Source organism: Ipomoea nil, unplaced genomic scaffold (assembly GCF_001879475.1).
Source record: "Ipomoea nil cultivar Tokyo-kokei standard unplaced genomic scaffold, Asagao_1.1 scaffold3321, whole genome shotgun sequence".
In the NCBI taxonomy this organism is placed as follows: domain Eukaryota; kingdom Viridiplantae; phylum Streptophyta; class Magnoliopsida; order Solanales; family Convolvulaceae; genus Ipomoea; species Ipomoea nil.
In genome coordinates, this window is record NW_017619749.1 from 5,694,371 (window position 1) to 5,706,720 (window position 12,350).

The window sequence follows — 12,350 nt, forward strand, 5'->3', positions numbered from 1 at the left end:
CCTAATAGGATGTTATTAACTCTTTGTGCCTCGATACGTTGAGAAAGTATATATGAACAGATACTACATTAATACATTATAACAGAGTCAACAGTACTAAAACAATTTAAATATTACTATATTTCCAACATCTGTTGTCTAATTATTTTAAAAGTCTTCCCCGTTATGCTTTCTTTCTTTATATACCCACTATCCATGATTTCATCCATTTGTGTGTTGGGTTTGGATTGTTTAAACCATCACTATTTAGAAAAAAAAAGAAAAAAACATAGCCATCCTATGTACGTGACAATGATGAGGACATGGGTCATGGGATGAATTCAAAGGAATCCAAAATAATGCTTCAACCGAATTAGTGTCGCAGAAAGCAACCATTATACTCCTGAATTATTTAATAGGAAAAAAAATTGATTTTTCAAATGTCATTGGCCCAAATAACTTAGAATGTAAATGATAAATATTAATGACTATCCGGGTTAGTGATAGAGTACAGAGTATTAATTAAATGGTTTTTGGTTTAGTAACAACAAACATATATGGCCAGTGATGAGTAAACTCACTGTAACATATCATACTACAATAACATAATCAAATAGAATATCTTAAGTCCGTCTACCTTGTGCGGTTAACCTCTTTCGTGTGATTTATCAACTATTACACAAGAGTAAAATTTATCTCGTACACAACCTCGAATAATAATTACAAGTCATAAATAATATTTCAAATCTCTATAATGATTAGAGTTTACTTTTTGTGCTTTTAAAATTAATAGCATTGTTTCTTCATTAATATCTTGAGCGAAAATCAACAAACATAATGATTATATACAATTCCAAAAGATTTTGATCGACTATTACAATATGCCATAAGAGTGTGAAGATTTATGTAGTAGAGGAAGATTCATCATGTGACTTTTTTAATTTTATATTATTTATAAAATTCTGCTTTTAAAATACATTCATTATTGGATCATTTGTGCACATCTCCCTCCACTAGCTGCGCTCAATTAAACTTGTCCATTAAAAAAAAAAATCTCTTACCTTCAAGACTCTACATTTCCGCCTGACAGAATAATGGAGAAGTCTATTTCGATTAGACTGTTACAATTATATTGTTAGTAAGAAATTCCTTAACATTCATTATATAATAATTGTTAAGTTAGGTTTTTAAAACTAGGTTAAGCTCGTTATTCAAGTTATTAACACTTATAAGTGTGATTTATAAGTTGACCTAAGATATTTGATATTTACTCGAGGTTAAGTACATTGTGATTAAGCTAATGCATCCTAATAGTCTATTATATGTATCCACTTAAGTTAGTCCAATCCACTATCCCATCACATAATTATAGAGAATGATGTAGCACAGGAAAGGCTTCCCTATAATAAAGGTTAAATGGACATAAACCTAAAGTTGATTGCAGAATGATAAAATTAAGAAGCAACGACGCCAATCAATAAACAAACACAAAAAGAAGAGAAAAAGCAAACACTGAAAAAGGGGAAAGTGTGAGTAGAAAAAGTGAATTTGAAAATAAATAATAATACACTGACAAAGTTTCCTTGTGATGAATTGAAACAATAATGGTATCTGCGCCTGCTTGATAACTTGTGCCGACAGTTTGTATGATTGAATATATATTTGGATCTGTATCTAAATTTGAAAAAAAAAAGTCAAATAAGTCCCAAATAAATTAAATTGTGTAATTAAACTCATAATTACAAAACTTTATTGAGATCCCTCGAAGGAGTAAAAAAAAAAAAAGTATAATTGAGTCTTAGTTTTATGTGATACCAATTCAATAATGTAGATATGACGGTGAGTTGATAAAAATTTAGAATATATTAGTGAAAATTTATTTATTTATTTTTAAAGATGGACAAAAACTACCAGTCTCAATCCAGTATATGAAGATAGTGGGGCAAATTATTATGTGGACCATGAATATCAGGTATATTTTTAATATATTAAAAGTACATTATTGTTGTATTGAATGTACATTATATAAAATCATGTATTCTTAGTATATAAAAAATTTACTTTCAAAAAATGTACTTTACGTACATAAATGTATATTAAAAATATACTTTTTATTTATAATTCACGCAATTATGTAGACCATAGTCCATGCAATAATGATTGGGGGTGGGGTGTCAAGCTACCCCTTAACTCAAATAAAACGGGGGGTGACCATGTTTGCCCCTCGTCTCAGATCATACAATATAATGACCCCTCCCTTGAGACAAATACTGCCAATCTTCATTTGGCATTTAGAAAAAAAAAATTGTAGTTTTAATTTTTTTTTAAGAAAAAACTTATACTAATTTTTTTTTTTAAAATTATGTCAAGTCATTGCCACATTGGATGTCAAGTAATTGTCTCATCAGAATAATAGTATATGTCGAAGTTTTTTTTTTTTTTTTTGAAGGTCAATCTTGCGATTGTATTAATGAATCAAAGCCGCAATAGTGTCAGGTGGGATAGCATCCCAGTACATAGCCTGATCCTGAGTAAATGCTAACGTAGCTAAAGTATGCGCATGTAAATTAACCTGCCTAGAAATATAATCCAAAGTAATACGATTAAATAACGACATAAACGTCCTGCACTGGTCAACTGTGACCCCAACGTACGAATGTATCGGCGCATGATGGTGCCTGAATATCGCTGCCAATTCCATGCAATCCGTGAGTAAACTTACTGATGTGGTGTCCCGTTCAAGTAGCCAGGACAAAGCCTCCTTGTATGCCTGAGCCTCCACCATAAGTGGTGAAAAACAAATTGGTAAATTGCCATTCCTTGCTGCCACAAACGAGCCATCTGGAGCTATAATTACCATGCCGTAAGTAGCCTCGCCCGTGTCGTGCCGGAAACCCGCGTCCACATAACATCGTAGACCACCCCCTCCTGGACCATTCATGTGGTCCGTCGCCGGTGTCGGGTTGGTTCGGCCAACATGAGCAGTGCCGTACACCTGCAGTGCTACGGTGGCTGCTCTGACTAACTGGGTAGGCCGCATCATTGATCCCTTCCAGACAGCTGAATTCCGGATTCTCCAAATATAATATAATACTGCTACCATCACCCGGATCTGCTCCTCCGTCAAGACTGCCATAACCCCTTTTAGCCATGTTGTAAACGAGTCTGCAACAATATTAATAATAGGCAATTGTGTTATATTCCAAACAAGTCTAGAATATTCACAGAGCACTAAAGCATGCAACACATCCTCATGTTCTAAACCACACATAGGGCAAGTTGGGTCCACCTCCACCCTTTTAAATATCAAGTTTAGGGTTGTTGGCAAAATATCACATATGGCTCTCCACAAAAAAGTTTTCCATTTCGGGAGGACTTTTATTCTCCACATTGCAATCCACTTATCAAAATTCGCTGGATTATTCTCATAATCTCCCACAATATGCCTATAGGCATTCTTTACTGTATATGTCCCCTTTGGGTCACTCATCCAGTACCATGAGTCCTCATACTCAGGACTAACAGGGATCATATTTATTCGCTCCACATCTTCAGGAATAAATAAATCAGACAAAATATGCGGATCCCAAGTATGAGTCTGTAAATCAATTAGTCCTGCAACTCGCGCCTCTCTCAATTGCTGTGGCATTTCTGTTTGAATCAATGGGCTAGGATTATCTCGTAACCACGGGTGCCCCCATATTAGAGTTGTCTGTCCATTCCCAATCCTCCTTCGCACCCCTGAGACTACCATTGCATGGGCTGCCATTATACTTCTCCAACAATAACTCGGGCAATTACTAATAGTTGCATCTGTAAAACTAGTTGTGGGATAATACCTTGCCTTATATATTTTGGCTACGAGTGTTTCTGGGTGTATTAAAAATCGCCATGCCTGTTTACCTAGCATAGCTATATTAAAAGCCCTTAGCTCTTTAAAACCCATACCACCATACTTTTTTGGTATGCACAACCTGTCCCATGCCTTCCAATGTATTCCCCTTTCTCTTCCACTGCCCCACCAATATTTATTCATAGTTCGCTCAATGGACTGACAAACTGTCTCAGGTAACAAAAAAACACTCATCGAAAAGGTAGGCATCGATTGTGCTACACTTTTCAATAATACTTCCTTACCAGCCTGAGAGAGTAGCTTTTTACTCCACGAACCAATTCGTTGCCTGATTTTTTCCTCCACATACGAAAAAACAGCTCTCTTGTTTCTCCCTACAAAAGATGGCAGGCCCAGATATTTCCCAAAATTGGGTGCTTGCACCACCCCCAGACAACTCGCCACCTGTGCCCTGTCAGCCTCCTGGGTATTTCTGCTAAAAGCCTAAAACATATATTTGATTTATTATAATTCACTACCTGGCCTGACAATTTCTCATACCTTGCAAGACACTGCCTTATAACTCCTGCCTCCTGGATATTTGCTTTAAAAAATAGGAGACTATCATCCGCAAAAAATAGGTGTGATACAGGCGGTGCCCCCCTTGCTACTCTGCACCCATGTATTGAACCTGCCAACTGTTCATACTGTAATATCATCGAGAGAGCCTCTGCACAAATAATAAATAAATACGGAGAGAGCGGGTCTCCCTGCCTGAGTCCCCTGGTTGGTTTCACTTGCCCCCCTTCTATACCATTAACCATTACAGTATAATTAACGGTCGTTACACACATCATAATTAGCTTTACCCACTTCTCACTAAAACCCATACCAGTCAGCATTCTTTCTAGAAAGTTCCACTCCATTCTGTCATAGGCCTTTGACATATCTAGCTTTAATGCACTCCATCCCACTATACCACATTGCTTTCTATTCAGATAATGCCCCACCTCCGCTGCCACCAGGATGTTGTCCGTGATTAGCCTTCCCGAGATAAAAGCACTCTGGGATTCTAAGATCAATCCTCCCATTAATGTTTTCATCCTATTAGCTATCATTTTGGCCATAATTCTGTAAATGACATTACTCAACGCAATCGGCCTTAAATCTGCTACCGTCTCAGGCATCTCCTTCTTCGGTATCAAGACAATGTTAGTATCATTCAATCCTTCAGGGAATACACAGGAATTCAAAGCATTAATTATAAAACCAGATACATCTCCTCCCACTATCTCCCAAAACTGTTGGTAAAAACCCGGGTTCAACCCATCCGGCCCCGGTGCCTTATCCGGATACATTGAAAAAAGAACCTCTTTAACCTCATTAATTTCAAAAGGGCGGTCTAGCATCAAATTCTGCTCCAACGATACTCGTGGGGTTAGGACTCCAAAAAGTGGATCATTGCAACTCAGTCCATTTGAGGCAAAAATATTTTCAAAGTAATTATGTATAACAGCATGCATATCATCCCCCTCCACCCAGTTACCAGCATCACATTTAATAGTAGAAATAAAATTCTTTTTCCGGCGTGCAGAAGCATACCTGTGATAAAATTTTGTATTCGCATCAGCCCCGCGTAGCCAGTGTTGCTTGGCCCGCTGCCTCCAAAACACATCCTCCTGGGCCTCTACTCGTTTCATGGTATTCTCAATCTGTTGGTACTCAGCGAGAGCTACCAAATCTCGTCTATTCCGTATGGCATCTTGCCTCTGCTGCAGGTGGTTAATTCGCTTTCCAAACTTATGAAACTGATCCCCACCCCACCGCATTAACTTTTCTCCACACAACTGCTGACAGTGCAGCAATCCCTCCGTTCTCCCCTCTTGCCAGGCCGTTTCTACAACTCCTTTGCACCCCTCATCTAATAGCCAAGCCATTTCAAATCTGAACTTTCGCGGTCCCCTTTTCCTTGGCATGCAAATCGGATTAATACTGAGGAATAGGATCGAGTGATCCGACGCCCGAGTTCGAATATTTTCCAGCATTGAATTCCCATTGAGTAGACCCCAATCATTCGTTATTAAAGCCTTATCCAATCTTTCCTCTATCCAATTCGGCGTCCCCTTCCCCTTCTGCCACGTATACTGATGGCCCCTCATTGGCATTTGCATCAAACCACAGTCATCCACAGCATCTCCGAAACCCCGTAACAGACTATTAGGATACGGATTTCCCCCCTTCTTCTCATGCTGATATAGTAGATTATTAAAGTCCCCTATCACCACCCAGGGCAATAAAGATCTAGTCTTGAGAGTAGCAAGTAAATCCCATGTCTCCTCCCGCCTACCACGCTCGGGGATACCATAAATGCATGTCATGCGCCATAACTTATTAAACAAGCTTACCTCCACATCAATATGACTCTGCGAATAGCTTAAAAATCTCACCGTATTATTTTTCTTCCACAGAAGCGCCATTCTTCCACTCAAACCATCGTTATCAACATAAAACAAACCTTCATAGCCAAGCGTAACCCGGGCATGTATCCGTGGTACCTTGGTCTCCATCAAAAACACAAAATCAGGCTTCTTACTGGACGCAAGGCCCACAATCTATCGAACTGTGCGTGGATTGCCCAAGCCACGACAGTTCCAGCTCAGAGTACTCATGATGATGGGCGGGGCTGGACACCAGCTCCCGCCATGGACAAGTTTTTTGGAATAGCTGCGGTTGTTACCTCATCGTTTCCACTCCCCTCTCCCCCCTCCGTTCTATGTCTACGACGCTTTGCCGTAGCCACCACCACCTCATCTTCAGACATACTCGTTGGTGTGACAGTCCCACTTCCCTGTCCCCCATCCACTACACGTGGCTTGACTCCCAGTGGTCGTGGTTTCCCGCCTACCGGAACAAGCCAGCTATCCCCAACCGCTCTAGGAGCGCTCCGGGATCCACCAGCTCGCAAATCCGGACCGTACAGGTACCTTTCGACCGGAATTCCAGCCTCCCTAGCGTGTATGCAGAAAGTATGCAAGTGACCCATACAGCCACAAAAGTAGCAAAACTTGTGCAGCCGTTCATATCTGAAATTTACCCATGCCGTTGTCCCATCTCTCTTCATCAACCTCATCCTCCTTCTAAGTGGCCTATCAACCGAAATTGACACCCGAATACGATGAAACGTTAGCCATGGCGCCCCCCCAAACCGGTCATCATGTTTAACAAAAGAACCCAAAAAATTTCCTGCCTGCTCCAGAATTGCATGCGACGTGTATCCCTTAGGCATGTCATGCAACTGTACCCACATATCAATCATATCCAGCTCCACATCCACAGGATTCACCCCATCTAATACCTCCCGACACACGAGAGCATTATTCTCAAAGGCCCAGGGTCCTCCATTCAGCACATATTCCATATCTGTCTTATGGAAAAACACAAACAAGAACAAACCCCTCTGAATTTCCGTTACCTGTACTCCACGTACCGGCTGCCACACAGATGCCAGAACCTGTCTCATAAAATCCAATTTTACCATTTTTTGTGTCAAAAACCGCCCAACAATCCTCCAAGTCTCTTCCTCCTCCTCCCCATCACCCTCTACCACCCCTTCCCCACCTTCCGGCATAAACATCGCCCCTTCCTCCTCCATCAAAGCCATCTCCGCCCATCTATCCGTCAACTCCGCCACACCCCCCACTACCCCTTGCTGCCGTGTAGCCCCCCCAACCCCCCTCCTACGCTGATCCGTACTGCCATCATCCCCCCTTCCCCCCATACTTCCCACGTCTTCCCTACTCCCCACAACACCCCCATCCAAACCGCCCACCTCCTCTCCCATACCACTGCCATTACCTACCAACACCACATTCTCCCTCCCCAATCCACCACCTTTTTCCCCCCTTCCCCCACTTTCCCGTAACATTCCATCCACTCCCAATTCCCTTCCCCCACTTTCCCGTAACATTCCATCCACTCCCAATTCCCTCCCCAATTGCCCCCAATTTATTGTTCGTTGCGGTTGTTGTTGGCCTTCCGTCATCCGCTGCGTACGATCCCCTTCCAACAATCATTTTTCACGCGTCTCTTCCATCTCAGCTTGCCCCGCATCACGCCGGTTGTCCACACCATCCATTACAACATCATTGGCCATCTTTCAGGAAGGATACGAATAGAATTGTCTGAAAACCTAGGAAAACCCTAGTAGGTATGCAAAAACCCTAGAGAGAATCTAGAGAGAGAGTCATAAAAGTTTAATAAGTCGCTTTTTGATGAGGCCTATATGTCGAAGCTTAATTAGTGTTAAATAAGCGATAACCTATTGAATAGATCAGATAAAATTATGACATTTGATGAATTTTTCATTTATTAAACACTCAATAGAAAATATAAGTTGTAGTTAATTTTTTTTAAGTACTATTGACTCTATTACAATGTACTATCACGAAAAGTCAATACCCAACTATCAGGGTTTGATCTTGTGACATACTCTCAAGAAGAGCTACATAGGTATTATCTGAACACAAAATGCTGAGTAACAGTTATAGTTAATTTAATTAAAAAATAAAATTAAAAAAAATTAATGTACCATCACGTAATTTATTTGTCATCAAACTAGCTTTTGGCCGATCTAGAAATAAGATTTCGTCGGTCTATATATATATATATATATATATATATATATATATATATATATATATATATATATATATATATATATATACATCAAAAGCTGTATTTTCTGGTCCAACCACTAGCATCATTCATGAATCATCAAGTCGCTCCAATAATTATTAATATTCCTCCTTAAAATAAAGTCCTACCATTTGACATAAATATATTAGAGATATGCGTGCGAGCAAATTAAAGTAAGGAATAAATCTCAGCAAATCTCACCTCTCAACACACGTGCATCTCCTTTGAAGTTTGAATATCTGCATATAGTTCATTATTTTGAATTGGAGATTTTATATATTACAGTAGTTTAAAAAAAAAAAAAAAAACTATTTTTACAATAATGCTCTTTTCTTGCATTATATTTTTAATACTACAAGTATGCAATATAATACAACCGTATAAATAATGAACATACATATAATGATGTTCAAAACTAGCTTTATAGTTAAATGATACTCTAAGCTAAAATTAAAACATCATAGTTTCGACTTTCGATTCCATTCCTAACCAGGCCATCGAATATAATTAAACAATTACCATTGATATAGCATATTTAAATAAATGATCACTAAACATGATTTGTTTTATTTGGTTTTTGTTTTTTGTTCTGTTTTTTTTTTTTTTTTTTTTTTTTTTTTTTCTGATGTCTATATAATTACATCATTGCATGCACATGTTATGCATGGTAGTATATTATATTCCAACTAATACCCTATTTTATTTTTGTAGTCTAGAACTTAAAATTTTGACAAACGAATCGATACATGTTGTGAACGCAACATTATATTTTAGATTAAAAAAAAGTATGATTTTGTATTTATTATACCAATAGTCAATTGAAATATTGTTGACATAATTTTCATTTTTAAAAAAAGGAATAAGGATTAAATAGGCCATTGAACTGCACACAATAATGCAATTAGGCCACTGAACCTTAAAATATAACAATTAGGCCACTAAACTAACAAATTTCATTCAATTAGTCTAATTTACAGGTTTTGTAGGTTAGTAACAGGTCACCCCAATATTTAAAATATTTTTAAAAAAATTATTATTTAAAAATAATAAATTAAAATTAAAAAAAAAAAAAACGTTTCTTCGCTCTGCCGGAGAAGAATGGAGACGAAGAAACTTTCTTCGTCTCCATGGCCGGAGACGGTTAATTTTTAATTTTTATTTTTTATAATTTTTAATTTTAAATTATTCTTTTTAAATAATAATTAAAAAATATATTTTCAAATTTGGGTGACCTGTTACTAACTTGCAAAACCTGTAAATTGGTTTAATTGCATGAAAATAGTTAGTTTAGGGATCTAATTGTTGTTTTTTTAGGTTCAGTGGCCTAATTGCATTATTGTGTGCAGTTCGATGGCCTATTTGACCCTTATTCCTTTAAAAAATTGAGTTCATCAATTTGCCTAGTCATAGTCGAGCACACCAATTTATGGGTTAAAAGATGGCACCCTGTTTCAAAAGGTGTCTGAATAGGTAAAACATTATTCTCATATTAGAAGATCAATGATTTAATTCTTGTTAATCTTTTTTCAGTCAAGTTCATTGCCCAAATTATAGCAATTTATAACTTTTGTGTGATTTATTTTAAAAAAACAAAAAAAGTGATACACTAACTTAGATAAGACTTTAATCCAAACCAAAATCATGATTGAGAATGAAAAAAAATAAATTTATTATTAAGAGTACAATTTTCATTATATGTACTAGGGGTGAGCATTTTAGTTTTCGATTCGATTTATTTCGGGTTCAGTTTGGTTTCAATTAAAAAAAAAAAAAAAAAAAAAAACCTTAAACCATTTGGCTTCAAATTTTAAGTCAGTTTAGTTTCGGTTTAGTATGAAATAGTTTGATTCGGCTCAGATTTAATTCAGTTCGATTTGAAGACTCAAACATTCCCTAATTCTCTTGCATATATAACTATTCCTTTATTTTCACTAATAATTTAAATGTAAAAAAAGTTAAATAACAAATCTACAATGCATATTTCAAATTTCTTATAAATTAAAATAAGTCTAAACCAAAGCAACTAGTGGTGGGCATTAATCAAAATACATCGTGTTAATAAGAAATATAAAATCCTTTCAAAAATAAAAATAAAATTGAGATTACACGTAATTTCGTAAATGATATATGTAAGGCGTGAAATGTGGAGCCGTGGAGGTGTCAAATTAAAGTCATTATTGATTGTGAATGCTTGGGGTGGGTCCACGTTTGGTTTCCAAAAAAAAAAAAAAAAAAAAAAAAAAAAAGCTAAGCCCTATATTTCAACTATTTTCACTTTTTTTTTATTTTATTTTATTTTATTTTATTTATTTTTTTGGGATTCAATTATTTTCACTTTTGCTCGCGCGAAGGTGCAAAATCATATGGAGTAATTATCTTCTTTAACCCATGGATAGGAATTATTCATTATAATGCAAATGATAAGTGTACTTTTATTATTATTATTATTATTATTATTATTATTATTATTATTATTATTATTATTATTATTTTGTAAATTATACATCTTAATTTTAATAGAGAAAGAAAAATAAAGTAAAATAATTATGATTCACGTTTTTTTCCGTGATTAGTTCTAATATTTTCAATTAGTAGATAGTAAAAAATGAAGTAATTTACCAGTTTGGAGTAGTTGTAAACAAACTTCTAGTACAATTATGTGTCATGTTAGAGGAAGCTCAATTTTAAATTCAAATATGAGATTTTTGTTAGGCTAAGAAAAATATGTGGACAGCAGGGCCGTATTTTAAGTTTTGGTGGCTCTGTTCTAGTAAATAAATGTGGCCATATTAAAATCACAATTTTTAAAATCAATACATGCAAGTTTCGAACCTTTAACCTCCAAGTTAAAATACAATAAATATACATTTTTACCATCTCTTCATGGAACCTTTTAAATTTAATTGAAAACTTTTAATTTTTATTTCTAAACTAGTTAGGTAAAAATTAAATATTGGACCTCTAAAATTGGGGGCCCTCTAAAATTGGAGGTCCTGTGCGGTAGCCCAGCTTGCACAGCCTAAAATCCGGCCCTGGTGGACAGGAAAGACCCCCCCCCTCCCCCCCCCAAAAAAAAAAAAAAAAAAAGAGTAAAAAAACAAGCAATTGCGCATCAAAAGGTTATACATCCATTGGGCATGCTTCGTGTGCCATATGCGACGTGTGGGGTTGGAGTCCACCTCAAATATCATAGAAGTTGGGCTCCTCGAGTTCAAGTAGGGTGTAAGTTGGATTTTGCGTGCGGACAGTAAGGCGAGGATTAACTGATAAGTTACTCGTGTGACTTGTGATTTACCACTTTCTAAAACATTAGGGTTGGAATAATGCATACCAGAATTAGTATGATGTAATTTGAGAAACCTATGTATCTATATAAAAAAAAAATCATGAAAAATTTGAATTGCATGATAACTTGAGTTTTTTTTTTTTTTTTTTTTTTTTTTTGCTCTCGTTCCCTTTCTACTCGCCTAAGCTTTTTGCCTAAAGTTGGAAAAAAAAATATATAAGAGAATCCCTCCGATGAGTTTGCTTTTAAATAATTTTGGATTAAACATTCTTTTAAGAGTAAATAACCAAAATGGTATCTCGACTATGTCATAATTTATTAATTAGTCATCAACGTAACTATCAATTTTACCAATTAAATCCTCAACTATTCAATTATTATTCAATAATTCACAAATCAATCATTTGTTGATGACCTTATTAAGTAATAATTGAATAGTTGAGGACTTTATTGCGTAAGAATTTAATAGTTGAGGGCCTTATTGAGTAAGGATTGAATAGTTGAGGACTTAATTTGCTAAACTTTATTGTTGAGAATCAATTTGTGAATTTCGATATA